Genomic DNA, 23,315 nt, shown 5'->3' with positions numbered 1-23,315 from the left:
AAGTACCTGTATTTGCTGCTCTGTCATGAATTTCTTCACCACTTTCGATGTGTGACAGGGGGCTAGGTCCTGCTGCAATATCCCAGTACCATCAGAATACCTCTTTTCCAACTCTGGAATAACTCTCTTTCGTAGAACCTCAATATATTGTGGCGAGCGCATCATTCTTTCTATTGGCTGCAGGCTTCTGACACCATAATGATCAACTGACTTTTCGTGTTTGTTTTGAGTACAGGATTATAAGTAAGATAGAAAACATGCTTTATTTCAATTAATTTGCACAAGGGTGTATGTCCTCCACTGTCAGAGGAGACAATACTGCGCTAGATGGGCCAATGGTCTGAATTTGTATAATGCAACTTCCTATGCTCTTATGATTAGACAGTCCTTTGGCATGATCCAGCAGCGTTCTTATGATCTTATAACTCTAGTGATGTTATCCCAAGCTGCTCATCTGGAGAAAGTATCAGGAGAGAGATAGAGAGATGTAGCCTGTAGTCACTCATATGAAATAAGGCGCCATCCCTTTGCCCTGCATGCTTTGTAACTAACAAGCTTTGCTAAGAAGGACAGTGTGGTTTCCTTTCAAGCTTTCAGGTTTACTGATGGTGATGCCCATTGGCGATGGAGCATTGTAAAATCCTTGCTTGCAGCAAACTTTCAATATCCATGAGACAGATAAACAGTTCCAAATGCTGATGGTAGTTTCAATAGGATTGCACCAATAACAGGCAGGAGACTGGCAAAGATTTTTGAGCTCTATTGACATATGGTACACATAATCACTTGCTGAAATTGGTGCACATATTAATTTATTCTGTCTTGCTTAGTACACGTCAGCCAATGGGTTTCCAAGTGTCCTGGCGTTCACTGCCAGAAGAAGAACTCCAGCTCCCAGCTCGGCTTCTGCCAAAGACTTTAATGCTTAAATAAGAGTGGTACATAGGCAAGGCACAGTTACAAGGTACAGCAGGTGTGTAAGAGGATGAGATACATAGCTAGGTGCAAGCTAAGGCGCTAGTCCAACAAGCAACATGTCCTCTGTACCTTGCTTCAAAGGACAGGACAGGCAAGGCACAACACTTAGCATAGCAAATGGCTGTAGTCATGAGACGGGGCAATCCTCAGGGTGGGTTGAGCTTGCAAGGTGGGTTTGTGCTGGTGTTTCCGAGTCCTAGGAGATGGAGGCAGGATCAACACTGGTTGTTGAGAAGCAGGTAGAAGAATCTGACCCTGAATCTGAACATATGGGTCACATAAGTTCCACAAAACATCAAATGTACTTTTCAATGTGACTCCCCTTAAACATCTATGTAGTAGGATAAAATGTGCATATAAATGCATTTATTGGTGAAAATAACATACAGAAATGCATTACATTAGGGGAAATTGCTTTGCAAAAATGTATGCACTGGGCAAAACTGCAAAAAATGTGTGTATTAGTAGAAATTCACACAAAAATGCTTATGAATACTAAAAATTAATAAATTTCAAGCTGATGTGGAAACATACAGTGGTGCCTCGCAAGACGAAATTAATTCATTCCGCAAGTTTTTTCGTCTAGCGAATTTTTCATCTTGCGAAGCACGGTGTCAGAAAAGTTTTGGAAAAGCTTCAAAAATCACCAAAAACCTCAAAAAAGGCTACCACACCGCGTTCTATGAGTTGCTCCTCGAAGTCAAGTCGCAACTGTATTAACGGTGTTAAGAAAAAGGAAACAAACTTGCAAAAAACGCAAGACGTTTTCGTCTTGCGAAGCAAGCCCATAGGGAAATTCGTCTTGCGAAGCAGCTCAAAAACCGCAAAACCCTTTCGTCTAGCGAGTTTTTCGTCTTGCGGGGCACCACTGTACATCATAGGGCTGAAAAAATGAGAACCCCAAATTGACATATTCACCCAAACCTAATGGTAACTGGGTTGGTTCACCTTTCAGTGTGAACTGAATCAAATTCTTCCCCCCTGTCCCTAGCCCTACTGAGTACAGTGGACGCTCGGGTTGCGAACGTGATCCGTGCGGGATGCACGTTCACAACCCGCGTCTGCGCACACGCGGGTTGCGATTCAGCGCTTCTGCACATGCGTGACCGCTGAAACCCGGAAGTAACCCGTTCCGGCGGTCCGTAACCCAAAAAAACACAACCTGAAGCGGCTGTAACCCGAGGTATGACTGTACTGGCCAGTTCTGGAAGCAAAACACCTTGTGTATGGTTTTTTTGGGTGGTGTCAATGTAGCAGAAATGACTGCTCTGACCTCCAGCTTAACGTGGGGGATGAGGAGAAGCAGTTTATGTTGGCATCATCCGATTAAATTCTGTACAGCTCAGCATTTTCCCGCTTGCAGAGATGCATTTTCAAAGCGGCGAGTAAGAGATACAAGTATAAATCCTATTATTTGCTATCAGGCGCGCTCAGCATCACCCCCACTGCACACGTCTTTGGAAACACAGGCCGTAATCTCAACTTGCCTACGCGCCCACTTGTAGGAGCAGACACGTCTGCCAAAAACATTAGAGGCCTGTGTTTCAGTTTCCCTGCCACCACTTTCTCCTCCTCTCTTCCCTGGCAGGATTATGTTTGGGTCTGCTGGGTAGTTCTGCTTGTCAAGAGATGAGCTACTCCTACATATCCCGGTCTGATTTCTAAAGCGAATGTGTGTCTCCCTGCAAGGATAACGACGAGGACGTCTGGAAAATTGTTTAAGGAAACTTCTTTAATAGCTGCAGTTCTTTCTCGCTTCTCTCAAAATGGTCACCTCCCCAAGGATAGTGGCAGGAACAACCAATGCAGCAGCCAGAATATTGGATGGTGTTCCATTTAGAAGTGGCTTAGTCATGCTGGCCACATGACCCGGAAGCTGTATGCCGGCTCCCTCAGCCAGTAAAGCAAGATGAGTGCTGCAACCCCAGAGTCGGTCACGACTGGACCTAATGGTTAGGGGTCCCTTTACCTTTACCACTTTGAACAGTTGTGGCATCCTCTAAAGAATTCTGGGAGCTGTAGTTTTTTAAGGGTTCTGAGGGTTGCTCAGAGACACCTAGCAACTCTCAGTACCCTCAATGAATGACATCTCCCAGAATTCTTTGGGGGAAGCCATGATGGTTCAAAGTAGTATCATAGTACTTTAAATTGATGGTGTGAATGTGGCCTAAGTTGCATAAGTTGGTTTGGTAATTGCAAAGAGCAACAAAACTCAAGCAGCTCAAACGCTCCTGGAAAAGTCTCAAACATTTACATAAATATTCCAAAAGAGGGCCAGCCTAATTAAACAACCTCTCTCTTTCTTATCATTCCTTCTTATGCCCATCGATTTTCTTTTCTTCTCACTCCTACAGATTACACATGAATGTCCCCTGCATACAAAATTACATCCTGGGTCAGATTAATTAAACTCCCTGTTGTGGCCAGTTGATATTTTATAAATTGTTGTTTATCGGGGTTCTCTTTCTTCCTCCTTTCTTGCTACTTCTACAAACAAAACATTTTTTTATAGCTATAAAAAGAGAGACCACCACCAAAAAGAGGCCTGTGGCTTGTATGGAGGTGGGGGAAACACCCCACATGAAATACCCAAATACCTTTTGTCTTTCGAACCGGCTGGAGTTTTGAGCCGTTTGGGGTTCTGAGCTTTTTCTGGCATTATCAGGTTAGAACAGGACAAACACATGAATGCCTGACATCAGCACTAAACCCAGCAGGACGTGTTACTTTTTCATTAGAATCTTTGAGCTTGAGATCAGACACAGGGAAAGATTAAAACAAATATGAATTTAATCAAGGGATTCTACTTTCCTGGTGTGGGAACAGGAACACGCTGACATAAATAGAGGGCCGAGCACCAGGGCATCTAAACCATATCAAAGGCGGCTTGCTTACCACTAACTGCTCAGATGATCCATATCATAACAACAAAAAAGAAAAACAATTATTTATTCTTTTTGATGTTTGTGGCTCAGAAGTAACTTCCTTTTTGAAGAGTGCAAGGTCAAAGCCAAGTTATTGTGTGTTTCTTTTTCCAGGTTTTCCCCCCCCTACTTCTTCTTCTTCTCCTCTCTTTTCTTTCGCATGAAACTTTGTCAGCGAGGGGCTGAAAGTTATTAGATTGTATGACCTACATTTGGGATCTGTGCATGGAAGCAAAGAGACGCTGGCTTCTTTTGTGGGTAAAATAACTGGGGGGAGGGGGCTGGGGCGGGCTGGGAAGGTGTTAATTGTTAAAAAGGAAAAAAGAGGGCTGCAAATTACATCCTTATGGAAAATGAGGTGATTAAAAAAGAGAGAGGAAAAAGAGAACAGGGGAGTATATGTTCCGAAATGTAGAAGTCCATAGCCCACCCCTTTCCCCTGAAACATACTGGTGAAGCAATGGGAAGCCAAACCATCGTTTGACCATCTGGGCCCTTTCCTCATGCTCCCATTCTCAAACCTCCCTCTCTGTCCTTCCAAGGGTGTTCTGACAGTTCCCTGGACTTCCTGTGTCATGGGTTGCCTGGATGCAGAAGACTGGTGGGAGGCTCGGGAACCTCTTGCTGTGACTAGCTCCCCTACCCCTTGGTCTCCCAGAACACAGAGAGAAATGAAGAGGGCGGAGTAAAGAGAGACAAAACGAAGCAGCCTTAGGCTGCTGGGGAAGGAACAGCAGGAGGAGCCTTAGAGAGCAGTGAGGAGGCAGGGACCTCCAGTCCTTGAAACTCCTTCACTGATGCAAGATCTATTGGGAAGAACTGCTGTGATCGCTAAGCCTGCACTATTTTGTTTTCTTTGAATAAAGAGTTGACTTCACAGACGCAACAGGTGTTTTATTGCTGACCTGCTCCTGACATCCTGGTTTGCAACAAACCATAAGCCCTCTTCAAGCATTTCTCCTCTGCACCAACGCTTGAGGCAGGGGAGAGGAGCATGCTAGCTCCCACCCATCAACCATCTTGGAGCCCTGTGGAACTTATGAAGAGCCCTGCTGGGCCACACCAAAGGCCTATCTAGCCCAGCGTCCTGTTCTCACCGTGGCCAACACAGTAGGGAGCAAGCAGGACCCAAGCACAAGAGCCCTCTCCTCTCCTGTGGTTTCCAGCAACTGGTATTCAGAAGCATGCCACCTCCAACACTGCAGGCAGAACATTGTCATTGTGGCTAGCAGCCATGGACATCCTTATATTGCTACAGGGAGCCTACACCGGCTTCTCTCAATGTTGCCCTGCAGATGTTTGGCCTACAACTGATTTTGTAAGCTGCTGTGACAGATGCTTTGCCTTAGAGAAGCAAGCTCATAACAGTATCAGGTAGCCTGGCCACTGGTCAGGGATGATGGGAGTTGTATTGTCCAAGACAGATGGAGGGCTTCAGTTTGAAGAAGGCTGGTCAACACAAATACAGAGAGTTGTAGAAAGTTGACCTCCAGTTCATGAATGTCAACTGTCCCAGCTCGATGGGACAGTAGAGGAAGCAGGTTTGTCCATATTCCCTCTCTCCCAGCATGTTGATTTGACACAAAAGACAAGTGCCTGGGTAGAGCAATAGTTTGGCATTACATCTCAGCTGAGAACGCTATGTTTCTCAGGCAAGCTATTGTTTGTTTGAAGGTGAGAACAGTGAAGCACAGACCAATTCTACTTTGTAGCAAACAATATTTCCCCCCAAACTGGGTGTTAGAAAACCCTATGGTTTGCTGTGAACCAGGTCTGATAGATAGACTGTTGTAGCATGCAAGGGAAGGAGACTGTCTGAGCCCAAGACCTGCTCCTTTTGGTCAAACCATGGTTTGGTGATTTATCCATAATGGCTCAGTTTGGATGTTAATGATTATTTTTAAGTGAGCTCCAGTGACACTACACACATTCTTTATTAAGGTCCCAGGACCCGAGAAAACAATTTCAAAAGCAAAGTACAGAATATGGAAAAGACATTACTAGGCAGTCACTGTGTTTTATGCAAGACATGTGGATTTTTAATTCTTACTACCTCCAAGAGAAAATTTTGCCATGGCTAGGGTTATTTATTTTTTTATCTTCAAGGAGATACTTGAGATGAAAGATAACAGAGTTTCCAGGTAAATTTACCAATAAGGGCTTAATTGATTGGTTCCAGGAACCAGTGACATTGGTTTACATGGTCCTTGCCCAAAGATAGTGCCAGTACATGTTTTTGTCCCAACTTCTTGGTAGCTGAAGCACACCTATGAATTAAAATGCAGAAAACCCTTCATTTTTATATACAACAAGATTAACTTGTCACCACAGTGCCAGAGTGACTGCCGGTGGTGGCTCAAACCAGCCATGACCCTGGGCTCATATTTGTCTTCTCCAGGGGATGAGACTGAGGAGTCAGGAGAAGAGGTGAACCCAGGACCAGCCCCAGAGGTATGTCTGCAAGATGCTCCTATGGATCAAGGATGTTGCATTGTCATCCTTTGTCTCAGAAGACTCTGTTGGGGGGGGGGGGCTTTACAACAGAATCTTGCTCTATTTTGTCAGCTCCAACACCCTGGCTCAACTCCTGGCCTCTGGCTGAACCTTGGCAATGTGCTAGCCATTTCCAGGATATAGCCCTGGGATGTGGGAAATGGCTTCTTTGTGCAAAACTGGCTGCCAGTCACCTCATCCTGCACAACTGGAAGGACAGAACATCCTACCCATTCCAAGATCCAGCACACTTATCCATGTGTTCCACCTAGGAACAGAGCAAATTTTAAAAGCAGCTCTAGAAAGATACTTACTATGCTACCCCATACTATAAAGGTAGGGAACCTCAGGCCTGAGGGTCAAATGGGGCCTTTCTATTTGACCCTAGGGAATCTCCTTGTTTCACATCCCTATTTCCCAGGCCGGGCCCCTCACCAGCTGTGCTTTGTGCCACCCCATAAGGTCTCTCCCAGCCTTATATGGAGACGCCAGGGACTGAACCTGGGATGCTCTCCCACTGAGACACAAACTTTCCCGAATTGTGTTTCTATCAGGAAGTGAAGGATAGCCTCCCCTTCAGACCCTAAAGAGCAGGCAGCAGGGAAGGCGACAGGACCTGCGCAGTCCGACAGAGCCCAACAGTGCTGATGCCTACCCTGGGTCTCTAGGCTGAGGTGTGGAAAGCAGTTTAAATTCTCCCATGTTGCCCTTGAGCAACGCTATGTCAGCTGCTCCAGGGCACTGTGGGAAATTTAAAATGGCAGCCATTCAGCACCAATCGGAGGAGCTGCCCCTGCTCTGCCCCATACCCCAAACCGATCTTGCAGATTGCGATGGAATCACTACGGCTCCTGCTATAGTCAGTCAGCCACTTTGTTATCTCCTGCAGCCAAAGACATTTGCAAAAAGATACATTCGCCCCCCCTCCCCAAGGGATATGAAAATGATTCAAAATATAAGATGAACATTCCAAAGATTATTTATCACGGCCTTTTGTTATCACCAGAGCAAAGCATATTAATAGCCATACAGTGCCAGGTCCAGGGGTTTTTTTTTGGGGGGGGGACTCCGGGGAAGTCACACAGCCTGACCCAGGGGTCAGCAAACTTTTTCAGCAGGGGACCGGTCCACTGTCCCTCAGATCTTGTGGTGGGTCGGACTATATTTGGGGGGGGGGCATGAAAGAATTCCTATGCCCCACAAATAACCCAGAGATGCATTTTAAATAAAAGGTTGCTGTCAGGGAACTGCCATCAGTACTGGAGAGGGAGAGCGAAAGCCAGAGGGATTCCAGAGAGCGTTCAGGGATTGGGAGGAGCAGCCTAGGCGACTGGGGCCTTTTGAGGTAATACAGCAGGTCAACCCAGTTCTACTCTTGTAAAAACACGCTGATTCCCAGAATGTCCGCAGGCCAGATTTAGAAGGCAATTGGGCCAGATCCGGCCCCCGAACCTTAGTTTGCCTACCCATGGCCTGATCCTGCTCTCTTGAGGAATTTGCTTCCTCACCACCATAATTACCATCCTCATTTTCCTCACTATTTCCACCTGCTCCCTTGCCAATGAACAAGCAAGCAGTGGCATCTATTGTGCCTCCTCCATCTCTCCGGAACTGTTGCCCTGGACCAGAATGAGAGTCAAGCAAGCAGGGTGCAACACTGAAGAGCAGGGGCTCTTGTCAACAGGTCCCCTGGAGGGTTGTGGCCCCCTCAGCACATTCCTGACCCTGCCAGTTCCTGATGCTGGCCCTGGATCTTGGCCAACTTCAAATATCTGAAGGGTTGGCCTATTGAAGATGGAGCAAGCTTATATTCTGCTGCACCAGAGGTAGGAGCTGAACCAATGGAACAAGGAAGGATATTCAAACTAAACATGAGGAAGAACTATCTGATGGTAAGAGCTGTTTGGCAGTGGAACAGACTCCCTCAGGTGGTGGTGGACTCTCCTTCATTGGAGTTTGGGTGGCCATCTGTCAGGGATTATTTAGCTGTGATTACTGCATGGTGGGGAATTGGACCAGATGACCCTTAGGGTCCCTTCCAACTCTGCACCCCTTGAAGAGATGACAACCCTCTGCCAACCCTCCTAAGTCAAAATCCAATGTCTCTTTCATCGTGTGAAGAGGACCATTGCAGACACCAGGACAACTGGCATCTTTACTCCTGAATGCCTACAATGGGCTGCTGGGTTCTGGACGCTTCCAAACAGCCATTAAGCTCTTAGCTCAACCAGACACAACCAAAATGTTAAGCTCACATGGGGGCAACCAGTATTTAGTGTGCCATTAAATGCGGTCTAAAGGTCAACCAGTCTCCAGTTTCTCATTTCAGCTCGTGTTCACTGCTCAAAACACATTGCAAGTATTTATTTGTGCAAGGAGGATGAACTTAAGCATTTTAAGGAGGCAAAAACCCCAAAACAACTGCAATATCAGCCAGCCCTTTATCTGTAGAAGAAAGGTGTACTTCTTCAGATCGAGTGCCACATCGAATAAACACAACTGTCGTCAAATGTCATGAACATCTGAGGACGACATCATTCAGTGTGGCAATGCAGACAGACTAAGGAAAGAGGTTCTTAAAAAAACAAAAACAACAACCCAAAACAGTCCATAACAACCCCTAAAATCAAAACCAAGACCTCATTATTAACATTGCCGCTGGCAAGGTGAGTGGAGAACACAACATCTTCCTTCTTTCCTTTACATGCACACTGGTAATTATGCAAGGGACACTGTCTTAAGATGATTTTAAAAAGAGGTGCTTTCATTGTTTTTCGCTTCATACAAGGTTAAGGGTTCTTTGGGTCAAAATATTCTGCCTCAGCATCTCTTCGCTGCATCAGTCCTTTTTCTTTCCGGGGTGGGGTGGGGATGGGGGGGGGGGAAGAGTGGGGGCTGGAAACACCCAGAGCCATAATTTGTCTTAGAATTCCTTTTGAAACGCTACAAGAAAGACTAACCACTGCTCTTTTCCCTCTGTTTCTTATTCCCGCAATCCCTTTATCTGGCTTTCATTTCCAGGCTCGCTTGGCCTCTTTTGTAGGAGAGACTTCAGGGAGCCCAAGTCACTTTCGCAGCCCCTGTGATGTTCGGGAAGATTAAAAAGCGGCTTTGAAGCTTTAACAGCACTCTGTAAGCCCCGTTGGTACAGGACCTCAGAAAGACCCAAGCCATCTGGCAAACTGACATAAAGACGACGCAAAGTGATTGAAACAGTTTCTTCAAAGCGACAATGGCCGGCTGGCAGGTTTGTTGATTTGGGGTTTTTTTTGTCTTTTATGTGTCACCCTCAAAAAAAAAAAAAAAGTTGCAAGAACACCTAGGCAATCGCAGAGAGAGAGAGAGACAGAGAGAAACGATTGGTGCAATCTGCTTCCACAAGTTTCTATTACCAGAAGCAAAAGAGGGTACTCGGGGAAGTCACTGAAAGCAATCCGGTGAAACACTAATGAATTTAACCTGAGGCGGTCTGTTTGGTAATTATATAATTAAACACTTCATTTGGAATTTCTAAAGCTTTTGCAGGGAAGAACAGCACTTCCTATTTACTGAATCCGGTTTTGACAGCTTAAGCTGGCGCGCGCGCATACACGCACACACACACAGAGGAAGGGGGGACATGTACAGGGGGGCAGAAAGGGAAGTTGTTTCATCTGAGGACAAAATGATTTGGAAGATAAGAAGCCGCCACTGTGCGCCTAATTGCAATTGTCTCGTTTTAATAACTGGCGACATAAATATCTCCAATCAGAACATTTCCTCGCAATGTCAGAATACAATGATTGATACGTTTAAAGAAGAAGGAGAAGAAAGGAGGGAGAGGGGGAGAGAGGGAGAGATGCTCTGATCTGCGACTACATGAAACGCGTTTGTTGTTTTTCCCTGGGTGATGTCAAACATTCCTAGGGAGAGAAAAGATATTAAAAAGACGAATTTACATATTATTGATACTGTCAATCTTTGTTACTGGGCTCTAATGCGCTAGTAACAGGGAATGAGAGATGTAAACGAGACGTGTCTATGCCACTGCAGAAGCACCACGGAGATGGCAGGTTTGGGAGGACAGTTGAACTCAGCCGGATTTCCACCAGGTCAGATGTGGCTTGCAGTGGAAGCTTCCCTGAACTCTTGCAAATCTCCAAAACTGCAGTCTTACGAAGCCAGGAAAAACAAACGTCAACCCATTCACCCAACTACCCCAGTAATCCTGGCCATGGCTGCTATAGTAATCTATACGATGAACAGTTTAAAACAAGTGTAACCATTTTGCTGTGCTCCTGAGGTCACCTTTTGGAGTGGCAGGTGAGGCCTAGGGATGGTTGAATCTGTCCATTTCAGTTTCTTATTTCTCCAGTCTTAAATGTTCTCTTATTTCTCCAGTCTTAAATGTCTCCACATTTCCACATCAGCTTTTTTTTAAAAAAAAAAGTCCTCATGAAAATTCGCCAGTATTTTAGTGCGAATTTCTCCTAATATACACATTTTTGCAAAGCAAATTCCCCTAAGTCGTGTATGTTATTTTCACTAGCATCTGCATTTATCTGCATACTTTAGTATATTGGGCGGTGTGCAGTTAAGATTTACTCAGAGTAGTCCCCTTAAAAATAATGAGCATGAGAAAGTTAAATCTGTTAATTTCAGTGGGTCTACTCTGAGTAAAACTTAGCTGCATACCACCCGGTGTCCTTTCATATAGTCTCGGCTGCAGAACTGCATTGCAAAATCTAGAGAAGTGCAAATTTCAAAGGATTTCTGTGTTTTGGTTTGCATATTGTAACAGCATTCCCTCTGTGTACTTCAGTAAGTGGGAATTGGGTAGGTTTGCCTTCAAATGCAAACTGAATCTAGTTTCTCGTCTATACCTAAGGAGGCCATCACTGCCCCTCTCATTCTGCCACTCCCTTTATATCTCTGTGGTCCTCTTCTTTCCCACCCAAAAACTTGCCAGGGGAGAGACAGACCACTCTGGCCAGATAGGAAGTTAGGGAGCTGCATTATGCTGAGGTCTTTCTAGGCCAGTGGTGCCATCCACCCCATTAAGCCTCAAAGCTTGATCCTGAAAACAAACAGCTCATCTTCAGTGTGAAGACTCTCCCTAAGCACCTGGGTTTAGCAATCAATCCCTCTTCCCAGGGAACTCTGGGAATGGTAACTCTGTGAGGCAAATGGGGGGGGGGGTCTCCTAACAATTCTCAGCTCCTTTAATAAATTTCAGCTCCCAGAATTATTTGGGGGAAGCCATGCCTGTTTCAAATGGTATCATAGTGCTTTAAATGTATGGTGTGAATGTGGTAATTGCCTCAACGCCTAACGCGCCCTCTTGGCTCTCTTTTCGGAAGGCATGGTGAACAAAATTATTGGTGCAGTTCTAGTCCAAAGCAATGGTACTGGGCAAGAAAGTGGGCACTCCTGCGAATAGACTGAGGTTACTCACACCGACAGGTCTGCTGGAGCATCCTTGGGGATTACGTCTGCCAGCCCGATTCACTGGCCAAGTCAAGCTTGCATGCCTCCTCAGTTGTCAGGTCTACCACACCCTCAGTGGGCAGAGCTGGTGCTAACTCCATCAGTTCTCTCCACCATTGGGAGGTCAGGCTGTGTTGTGGTCAGGATGTTGCTCGACAGTCTCAGTAGTCTCATCCCAATTCTCCACCTCCTCTGACCAATCTTGCCAAGAGGTTTCCATGGGGCTCATGACAAATAGCTACACTGATGTATGAAATTTCATGGGACTCCAAACTGCACCTAGTAAAAGGCAATAAACCTGTACATCTTGTGAAGACTTGTTTTTTTTTATTATTATTATTATTTTGACCCAAGAGATCAGACCCATTTTTTTGGTGCATGAATCCCCTTGATCTCTTTTATTTGCCTTTCCATGCTTTTATACTGTTGTTTTATACTGTTTATTACAGTCATACTTTGGGTTACAGACACTTCAGGTTGCGTTTTTTCAGGTTACAGACTGCCAAAACCCGGAGTTACTGGAACAGGTTACTTCTGGGTTTTGGCGGTCGCACATGCGCAGAAGCGCCAAATCGCAACCTGCGTGTGCACAGATGTGGGTTGCGAATGCTGCAGGTTGCGAACGTGCAACCCATACTGATCACGTTTGCAACCTGAATGTCCACTGTATTGGCTTCAGCTCATATTTTTGCTTCACTGGATCTTGTTTTCATATTGTACATAGTGTACGCCACTCTGAGATTTTTGAAATATAAAGAAGTCCAGAAATACTTTCAAATAAATAATAAAGGACACGGTTAGGACTTGCCACGTAACGGCGATAATATAATTCTGTGGGTGAGAAATCTTTAGTTTGAACCTTTTCCCTCCTACAACAGAACACAGTTGCAATGCGCTAAGGGAGGAGGGGAGAAAATGTTCTGTCGCTTTCCGTGTCAAAGCGAGGGGAGAAATATTAAGCGTGGAGTTGCGATCATTATGATGAGGTGCTGGAGAGGTTTCCTCTCTCATTTCCTCTCTCCCCGTTGCTTTCATTCCTTGCACTCCTCTGATCTTGATATCGCTAGCAAAGCCGCCTCTCTCCCTGCCCTTTCCTGCTCTGGACTGCCCTCCTAGTCCTGCAAATCAACACAACTAAGCTGAGAGTTTGTCAGAGAGTCCTTTGCTAGAGAGCAGTGCTCTTACCCATCCTTCCTCCACCTCCGCCACCCGCCCTCCCCAGACTGCAAAATACCTTGTTATAGCAAGACCTTTGTCATGAAAACTGGAGAAACTGCCTTCTGTCTCTCTGGTGGGCATGGAAATAGGCACAGCAGAAGCTGATCAAAAGAGGCAACTTGAGGGAGGAAAGCAGATTCTTCTTAAAAACAACAACAGCCATTGCCCCGTACTTCCTTCTTGCAAAATAGCCGCAATGCACAGTCTGTTTATCACAGCTTACTGTGCTGTGTTATGTGTGCCTAGTTCCATGCTGGGCAACTTGGGCTAACATGCCTGCCAACTGCAGCTGCTGGGGGACCGCTGGGATCCAGAAGTTGCTCTAGGGAGGAGAGCTGAAGAGTCAAGTCAAGAGTCAGAGTAAGGCCACATTCACACCACATGCTTAAAGCAGCATTATGCCACCTTAAGCAGTCATGGCTCCCCGCAAAGAATCCTGGGAACTGTAGTTTGTTAAGGCTGCTGAGAGTTGTTACGAGACCCTCCTCTCACAGAGCTACAATTCCCAGAGAGGTTTAGCGGTTAATCCTTCTTTACAAGGAACTCCCTGATGTGAGGTCAGAAAGATCCAGGTATCAGAAAGCTTCCGGTGAATGGAAAATAGGGCACCTCTGTTCTAAATATGCATTGCGAATATTTGTAAATACATCGCAGTTGTGCATTGTATATTGGTATTACAGGCAACAACCGATTAATGTGTGCCTGAAAGGTGAAATGACCTGAAACGATAAATCAACACATCACTAAAAGGGCGTAACAGGGTGGGGAACGCTTATAAGCACTCCACCAACACATACAAGGGCTGGAAACAGAAATGGCCATCCACTGTATATAAAATAAACTCTACACCAAGATGGGAAGCTGCATGGTGACAGAGTGCTATCTGAGATGGTTAAGAAGGTGAAATCACCCTGCGAGCCATTTTAAAAGCTCGGTTCCAGGTTGTATATGTCAGGGGGTAAATAGATGCATGGCATTCCTATGGTGGAGAGGAGCTTCATCCCTGAAAATAATTATTTCAAAAATGGCTTAAGGGTCATGATAAGTAACAAACTTAAAGCCCCAAAAGGTTAACAATTATTTGTGGATCTACAAACAATGAGGAAGGGTAATAAAAAGGAACAGAGAAGAAGAGATTTCTGGGCAGATTGCAGAGATTGCTTGTAGAATTTATAGAGGATCCAGGGTGTCATTGTGAAAGGGGAGTATCTGCTTTGCAAGCAGAAGGTCCCAATTTCCATCTCCAGGCCAGGCTCTGAGAGACCCCCTGTCTCAAACTCTAGAGCAGGGGTCAGCAACCTTTTTCAGCTGTGGGCCGGTCCACCGTCCCTCAGACCATGTGGTGGACCAGACTATATTTTGAAAAAAAGATGTGAACGAATTCCTATGCCCCACAAATAACCCAGAGATGCACTTTAAATAAAAGCACACATTCTACTCATGTAAAAACACGCTGATTCCCAGACCATCTGTGGGCCGGACTGAGAAGGCGATTGGGCCGCATCTGGCCCCCGGGCCTTAGGTTGCCTACCCCTGCCCTAGAGAGCCATTGCTAGTCAGTGCAAACAGTACTGGGCTTAGATGGACCAATGCTCTGAATTGGTGCAAGGTAGCTTCCTATGTAATCCTGGAATGAAGATCTGCCAGCTGAGGGGCTTTAGGATTCTGCCCCATTGCATAGGCAGAACAGCAGATACACCCATGCAGTGGGAAACGTGCTGCAGAACGACCCAAACATGCCAACCAAATGGCTGAAATGGGGGGGGGGGCAGAGTTGCATGCAAGACATGGGCCCAAGAACACTCAGTGAGACCATGGCACCATCTAGCTCAGTATAGCCTACACTGACTGGCAGCAGCACTCCGGGATTTCAGCACCCATCTCTCCCACCCCTTCCTGGGGATCGAACCTTCTGCATGCGAAGTGTGTGCTCTACCACTGACCCACAATCCTTCCTCACATGTGTCCCATCCCAGATTGTAAGTCCTTTGGGGCAGAGACCTGTTTTCCTTTACTTTGGAAGAGTGTCATGCAATTTCATCATGCTGCATAAACAAAAGAAATAACAGTACTGTACAGCAAAGAAGGCATTTCAGACAAAACAACGCCCTTCATGAAACTGCATGGGTCTCCACTTACACACACACACACACACACACACACACACACACACAGAGTCAACAGTTGAAATTAATCTGTGTGGTGTGTTCAGAGCTATTTCCAGGGCCTGGAGCATCTGTGGCAATTAATCCCCTCTAAAAGAAACTGACGCTCAAAGGAATTCACACTGCGGTGAAGTCTTACACATGTTACAATGTCAACTATGAATTTCCAAAGCTCAGATTCTTCGCTGCTTTCTGGTATGTAAACCAACCAAAGACTGCATGACTGTCTTCCACACTAGTGCAATGATGATGCGTCTAAGTTTTTGACAGATTATCTCTTTGGGCTTCTACATACCATTAGTGAATGTATGTTTAACCCTATTTTAGCCTGCATGCAAAAGTCTGCCAGGCCCCCATTGAAAATTTATAGTAAACACAGGTCCTGCTTTCTCAATACAATGCGTTCCCAGAAAATCATTCATTAGGTGAGCTGACAATTTCTATTATTTCCTATGGAAACATTTCTAATCTATGATTTGCCTGATTTTTCCCTCTCTGTCTGCATGGTTTCTGCCCCAAACTGCTACAGCCAACAGGCAAAAGACAAACAAAGGAAAAACCAATTTGCCCAGTTTCTCCTATTCCCTGATTTGGCTGATCTGCCTGAAATGGCTGCCATTGACCAGCACAGCAAGTAAGGAAATGGGCAAACTCCAGCTGTTCGGATATCTGAATCAGCTGTTCGTGTAGAAAGGTTTGGGAATAATTATTTGTGCTTGGATAACTGAAATTTCACATAACAAGTGCTCTGATAGTGGGACCTGTGTACAATATCCAGACCACAAGGCTTAGCTGTCATGTAAGCTATGGTTTGTTTAAGAACTATAACTTGTTTCTCCAAAGTTTGTCTTGTTTTGCAGCTGTTCTTGCCTTATGAAGACTGTGATTTGGTGAGAGTCTGGGAGGGGGTGGTCAACAAACCATGGTTAAGGAAGCATGCTGGGTTCACACATAACATCAAGCTATAGTTAAAACGAGGGACGCGGGTGGCGCTGTGGGTAAAACCTCAGCACCTAGGACTTGCCGATCGTATGGTTGGCGGATCGAATCCCCGCGGTGGGGTGAGCTCCTGTCATTCGGTCCCAGCTCCTGCCCATCTAGCAATTCGAAAGCACCCTTAAGTGCAAGTAGATAAATAGGTACCGCTTTATAGCGGGAAGGTAAACGGCGTTTCCATGTGCTGCTCTGGTGCCGGTTCGCTGGAGCAGCTTCGTCACACTGGCCACGTGACCCGGAAGTGTCTGCGGACAGCGCTGGCTCCCGGCCTCTAGAGTGAGATGAGCACACAACCCTAGAGTCTGTCAAGACTGGCCCGTACGGGCAGGGGTACCTTTACCTTTTATAGTTAAAACAAACCAAAGTTCACAAACCAACAACAATACATTGTCACCAGTAAACAAACCATAGTTAAGCTTCAAAGTTCACACAGAATGCTAAGCCATGGTTTAATAACCCATAAACAACGGTTTAGCATTATGTGATTACCAGGCACACCGGTGTGGGTTTTTTTTAGAGGTGTCAAGCAGCTTTGCCCTGTGTGTGTGTGTGTGTGTGTGTGTGTGTGTGTGTGAGAGAGAGAGAGAGAGAGAGAGAGAGAGAGAGAGAGATGTTAACCATAATAGTGTCTGATATGCTGTTGCTGTTGTTGTTAAATGGGGTAAATGGGTAGCCCAATTTCCAGGAAAGATTTCAAATAGCTGTCAAATAATTCAATAAATTAATTTGCACAAAATGTGGAGCAGCTGCACATGACAGATCAGTCATTGTTTCTGAGAGTGACTGGAAGAGGTTGTGTTGCTGGTGATCAAGAGAGTCATATGGCTTAGCTTTTGCTGAGTTTTACATTTGAGACTGCAGTTAAGGGATCACATGTCTGAATGCTTCCCCATACAGTGGTACCTCAGGTTACATATGCTTCAGGTTACGTACGCTTCAGGTTACACACTCCACTAACCCAGAAATAGTGCTTCAGGTTAAGAAGTTTGCTTCAGGATAAGAACAGAAATTGGGCTCCGGCGGCATGGCAGCAGCAGGAAGCCCCATTAGCTAAAGTGGTGCTTCAGTTTAAGAACAGTTTCAGGTTAAGAACGGACCTCTGGAATGAATTAAGTACTTAACCTGAGGTACCACTGTATTAGAATTTAAAAAAGAAAACTGCCCTGGGCATGAAAAAATATTCCACTGACCTAAAGAGTAAAAGGTGTAAAGCTGTTCTGTTTTTGAATCTGACAGTGTTATCCACCACTGAACTACAGTGGTGCCTTGCAAGACGAAATTAATTCGTTCCGCGAGTTTTGTCGTCTTGCAATATTTTTCTTCTTACGAAGCACGGTGTCGGGAAAGTTTTGGAAAAGCTTCAAAAATCACCAAAGTCTTTAAAAACCTCAAAAAAGGCTTTGCTCCTCGAAGTCAAGTCGCAACTGTATTAACGGTGTTAAGAAAAAGGAAACAAACTTGCAAGACGTTTCCGTCTTGCGAAGCAGCTCAAAAAACAAAAAACCCTTTCGTCTAGCGAGTTTTTTGTCTTGTGAGGCATTCGCCTTGCAAGGTACCACTGTATGCCTCCCTGGAGAAGACTCACAGTTCATAGCACATTCTTTCCGTGAAGAAGGTTCTAGGTTTAATCTCTGTCCTCCCCAGGTGGGACTGGGAAAGACCCCTGTCTGAGACCTTGGAAAGCTATTGCCCGTAGGTGTAGGCCAGGGTGCCCTCCAGTTGCTGCTGGACTCCAACTACCACCATCCCTGTCCCTTGGTAATATCAACTGGAGATGCTGGGAGTTGGTGTCCAACAACATCTGGAGGGTGCAATGTTGGCTACCCCTGATGGAGACAATACTAAGCAAGATGGACCAATGGTTTGATGGGGTTATGTAGCCTCCTCTATTCCTCTGCCTCCCTTGGAAGGAGAGCCTGCACATTCCTACCCACTTGGAGATTGAGCCTGCCACGTTGAGGTTATTAGCATCATGCCCTGACCACCTGAACTACCTGTGCAACTGGCAGGGATGCACCTAGGGATTGGTCAGGTTGGTCCCCGCCAAGGATGCAGGTCCAAGAGGGCACAAAAATTGTGAAGGACAAGCTGGCGATTGCCAAGGGCGCAAGGGAATGTGATGCAGATACTGCTCCTTGCCAAGGGTCGCAGGGAGCCTAGGTACACCTCTGAACTGGTTTAGAGTTTCCTGAACAGAAGGTGTGGCTTCCACCTTTGAATCTCAAACCCTCTCCTCTTAGCACAGCTTATGAACGCTGAGAAATAAATAGGCAAAATGTGGGGTTTTTTAAATCTCCTCTAACTTTTTAATATAAAAAAGTTTTGATTTCTCCATTATTTCCCAAATAAGTGATTTTGCCATAATGAAGTAAAACGGCAACCTTAGCAAATAGCTTTATCACTGGATAAACTCAAAGCCAACGACTACAGAGACTCCTCATAAAACAACTGTTTGAAAGACTATTTCTTCCCACTTTAATAACTCAGCAGCTTAGCCGAGCTCTTAACAAGTTCCAGGGTTATTAAATAATCCAGCAAGTTACATTATCTGAAATAGAAATCCACATTTCATTAATGCGGAAATGCTGAATGCGACGGGTCCATTTTTCCTTTGCATATTACACCACCAAGTGGATGGAAGAATAAGGAGATAGGAGGCCATTCACCGGCATCCTCTAGAGACACGAATGAGACAGAGGAGCTGCACATTGAGGAAGGTGGGTTCTTAAAAAATAAAGATAAACAAGACTCCCACTGAGGCACAACATATGTTTGGTTGGCCATCTCATAACATCTCGCCAGTCGTGAATATAATGCTTCATATGGGTTTCCTTCCTCCATTTGTTTTGCAGGTGTATTTTAGACTGTTTCCAAACAGGGGCTTAATATAAAGCAGGTATTGGGGGACCTTTGGCCTTCCAGATTTTGCTGAACTACAACTCCCATCGTCTGTGGCCACTGGCCATGCTTGCTAGGGCTGATGGGAGGTGTGCTAGATCAGCAGATCTCCTGTACTGGTTGGGTTACTGGATTAGCTGATCTTCGAGGTCCCACTAACATTGTGACTCTATGGGCCCAATTCAGGAGACCCTAATTCCTAAGGCAAGCTCTGATTTTGATTCTCTTCTTTTTGCAAAAAAAAGGAAGTCGATTATACAAGATGCAGACTGATGGTAAGCATCCACTGAAAGTGGCAACTCAACCGACAGAATGGCTTCCGTTAATCGCATAACTTCCACGGTGGAAAGACATGTGTATCGGTTATTCATGGCTGCGAGAGAATGAAGCAGGATTACATTCCACGCACCCCACCTCTCCCACCCTTCACAATAATCTCCGTTTCTTCATGGCTAATGACTCGCCGTTTGTTTGCAAATGGGATTTCAAACTCCATAGTACTCCAACCTAAAATGCGAACAATGAGGATGGGGGGAAACGCTGGAGAAGAAGTGTATGGAAAAAGAAAGCCTCTCTCTCACACACACAGCAGCCGGTGGTGGAAACAAACCTGCCTGTGCTTTGCTAGGTACGCTTAATAGTATTATTAGAAAAGAGTTTCCCCAACATCCGTAGTTAAAAATGTGCACCTGCAGAACACCTTCAGAACGAATGACTAAGAATACATTTCCAAATGCTACAGGCAGTGGCGTAGCGTGGGTTGTCAGCACCCGGGGCAAGGCAAGTAATTTGCGCCCCCTAACCAGTGGATTTGCGCCCCCTAACCTGTGGATTTGCGCCCCCTAACCCTAACCCCCAGATGTTGCGCCCGGTGCGGCCGGCCCCCCCTGCACCCCCCACGCTATGCCACTGGCTACAGGTGCTTCAGCACTGGGCATTTATTGTCCAACAGCCACACTATGTTCACTCACTCTTTACAGGTCATCTGCATGATGTAGGAATGTATCAGGCCTACGGGTGGAAGAACGTGTCAACTTTGGTTTCACTCAGTTTCTCATTTTTCCAGTCTCCAGTTCTCCACATTCCCGTATCAGTTTCCACTTGGGAGAAAAATCCTCATCACTATTTCAGTGTGAATTTATCCTAATAAACACATTTTTGTGTGTAATGTTGCCTAATATACACTTTTATTTTTGCAAAGCGGTATCTCCAAAAACAATGCACTTTTCTTTGACATTTTCACTAATATACACATCTTTATGAACACTTTACCCTGGTATATGCATTTTTTTGTACACATCACTTGAATGCAGAAAAGCATTGCAAAATTTGGAGAGGTGCAAATGTTGAAGGACAGCTACTTTTCAGTTCATGCATTGCATTGAGAAATGTGAAACAGGTAGCTTCTCCTTTAAATGCAAACTTAATCTAATTTCTCCGCCATCCCTGATTTAGGTCGTAACTGTACATTACACAGTGCACCCACCCAGGCCTGCAGAGCTGAAAAGCAACTTGCCTGCTTAGCTATGTAGGCATCTCCTATAGAAATGTCACAAACCTCTAGCTGTGTGTGCCGTCTGCTCCTCCCTGCATCCTGAACACATCACTTTCCAAGCATCTATCCAGTTCATTGTGGCATAAGCTGTCACAGGCAACGACAGTCTTCATCAAATGCATGTCACATCTGCGACAAAACAGGACCACCAAGCGTTTATCGTGTGCCTTGAAGAACCTTTAGTTGCTCAGAGATTTGCCAGTTTCATTACAAGTCCTGTACAGATCAGTAAGTCCTTGTTCTAAATAAAAATCAATGTGTGATCTTAGCTACCTCTCGCGTAAAGCTAAGTTTGACAAAAGGGGAGGGATATGAGAGAGAGAGAGAGAGAGAGAGAGAGAGAGAGAGAGAGAGAGAGCGCTCCCGCTTTTCAGCACACAATGTCTTGTTATGCTGCTGTCCGATGAAATCCAAAACCTGGAAGGCATTATGCTAGTTGTCACCTACAGATATTTAAAATGTATAGATTTCTGCAACAGTGGATTCAGGTTTTGTTGCTGTTGAAAGGAAACCACTGTATACAAAAAGGAGGGGAAAGGGGATTTCGGTCAGGGTAAGTATTCCAGCTTTCTCATGTTTACATCTGTGGCATTACTTAATCCATTATGTTCAAGTAGACCGGTGAAGATGGGGGGGAAGGCGTGGAGCCCTGGTGGATCAAACCAAAAGTCCATCTAGCCCAGTGTATTTTGTTTCCGACAGTGGCCAATCAGATGCCTTCAGAAAGTCTAGAAACAGATCGTGGAGAATATTCCTCTTTTGCTGTTTCTGCCACGTGACCAGTATTTACTAATACAGGTGGGGTCTGCAACAAAACGTTGCAGCGTGAAGAGCTTCTGCTAAGGTTTCAGCCAGCAACAGTGCCCTCCTGGAAAAATAGGAAGCTGCCTGATAGTGAGTCAGACCACTGGTCCATCTAGCTCAGCATTGCCTACACGGCCCAGCAAAGGTTCTCCAGGGTTTCATAGAGGGAGTCTTTCCCAGCCGTACCAGAAGATGCCAGGATTGAACTAGGGACTTCTCGCATGCAAGGCAGATGCTCTGCCTCTGAGTTACAGCCCTTCTCCATAACATGCAATGGGGAACATAGGAAACTGCCTTACACTGAATAAAACCCATTGGAAGTCCAAAGGTTTTCCACCTCTGCTTTAAGCAGATATGGGGTCTCCCACCTGCCCTACCAGCTTGGAACATTTTATGTGGAGTTGCCAGAGATTGAGCCTAGGGCATAGGAGCCAATTCCTAGGGGCCGAGGAGGCTTCACCTTCCCCCAATAAAATATTGCATTGCCATTCAAATGGTTGGCATGCACCGTGTCATGTGATTGAATATGCAGGGCAGGCCCCCCCCCCCCCAATATTTTATTCAAGCTGGCACCGCTGGCCTTGAGTCTTCTGCATGCAGACTATGTGTACTACCCCTGAGACATCAGCCTTTTTCATCACAAGGCACTTCTGGGTATGCACCAAGGCAGTCAGTATGATAGTTACCAAAATTCTGGGGCAATGTGGTATGATTAATATTAATAAAATTTCTATGCCGCCCTTCACTCTAAGATCATAGAGTGTTTTACTATATAAAAATACATGACATACTAACAAACAAACAAACAAACAAACAAACAAAAATAACCTGTTCCCCACAGTTTAAAAGGACATAGATTGCTTAGTTAGCCAAAGGCCTGGGAGAAGAGGAATGCTTTTGCCAGGTGCCTAAAGATATGTAACGAAGGCACACAGGTGAGCAAGGATGAATGGGCTTAAAGGGGCGTGGGATGCAGAAAGTTCATGAAAAGTAAACTGTACACTAGGTTCAATTTATAAAAGTATTTATGAGTTGCCTATTGGCTCAAAAAGAGCCTCCAAGACGACTTATGATTTAAAGACTTTAACCTAAAAACTTTAAAATAATCTGTTCTTATCCAGACGAAAGAGCAAGCAAGCAAACAAGCAAGAACCCACTCTGAAATCTTATCTATTTCCCACAGAATTGATTTGGTAAGACTTGTATATTGTTTTATTGTTCTCAAAGAAATTTATAATGCACTTAATTCAAGAAAACCGCTTATAAGGCACTTAGAAGTTTTATTACAATCAAAAGGCATAGAAATTAAGTACTGTATATAAATTTGAAGTAAATAAATGAAAACACGAATGCACCATATAAATCGCCTGCTGTGTGTCCCCACACCCCCTTTTGGAAACCCTAGAGCTTAACTCCTATCCCCAAATCTAGCTTCCTCTCAGTTGCAGTTTGATATGATCATAACCTAGCATTCAGAAAACAAGATTTTAATATATCATTAAAGAACCTCCTTGAAATATGGCAACCCTACAAATTAAAGCTCTTATCAATATGGATAGGCACATATCCATGCAAGATAACTGATTATATATAATTTTATATGTTATATAAATATAATTTTAGCCATCTCTCTTATATATAATTGAGTCTCACCTTTGAACAGGGAAGCGGGGAAGAACAAGGCTCAACCGGCGACTGCGCCGCTGTAGTGGCGCGCTGGAGCCGCCAGGGGACACCATTCATCTTACGAGGCACCTTACTAGTGCCGCTCTCTGCCCTAGTCTCTTCCTTGTGCTTTTTTCTTCCTCCTCTCCCCCC

General features: G+C 45.1%; 2 long non-coding RNA genes across 4 annotated transcripts in view; one reads left to right on the top strand and one right to left on the bottom strand.

Annotated features, from left to right (window-relative positions):
- The window catches only part of LOC310711669, a 98,502-nt gene extending 75,218 nt beyond the window's left edge, over positions 1 to 23,284 (bottom strand). The window contains exons 1-2 of the long non-coding RNA XR_014528559.1: positions 23,151 to 23,284; positions 1,082 to 1,239 (exon numbers count right to left, since the gene is read on the bottom strand). This is a non-coding gene — a long non-coding RNA (uncharacterized lncRNA). The remainder of the gene's footprint in view (positions 1 to 1,081; positions 1,240 to 23,150) is intronic.
- On the top strand, positions 8,517 to 20,572 carry LOC310711686. 3 transcript variants are annotated; one of them, XR_014528582.1, is made up of 5 exons: positions 8,517 to 9,061; positions 9,417 to 9,642; positions 15,292 to 15,439; positions 19,384 to 19,880; positions 20,058 to 20,572. It is a non-coding gene; the product is annotated as an uncharacterized lncRNA (long non-coding RNA). The 3 variants fall into 3 exon arrangements; XR_014528584.1 differs by lacking the exon at positions 8,517 to 9,061 and having other exon boundaries at positions 9,294 to 9,642; XR_014528583.1 differs by lacking the exons at positions 8,517 to 9,061; positions 15,292 to 15,439 and having other exon boundaries at positions 9,294 to 9,642.
- Positions 23,285 to 23,315: the final 31 nt, after the last annotated feature.

The sequence above is a fragment of the Podarcis liolepis genome, assembly GCF_965112155.1.
Source record: "Podarcis liolepis genome assembly, chromosome: 7".
NCBI lineage: Eukaryota > Metazoa > Chordata > Lepidosauria > Squamata > Lacertidae > Podarcis > Podarcis liolepis.
This window is presented reverse-complemented; position numbering and strand designations above follow the sequence as displayed.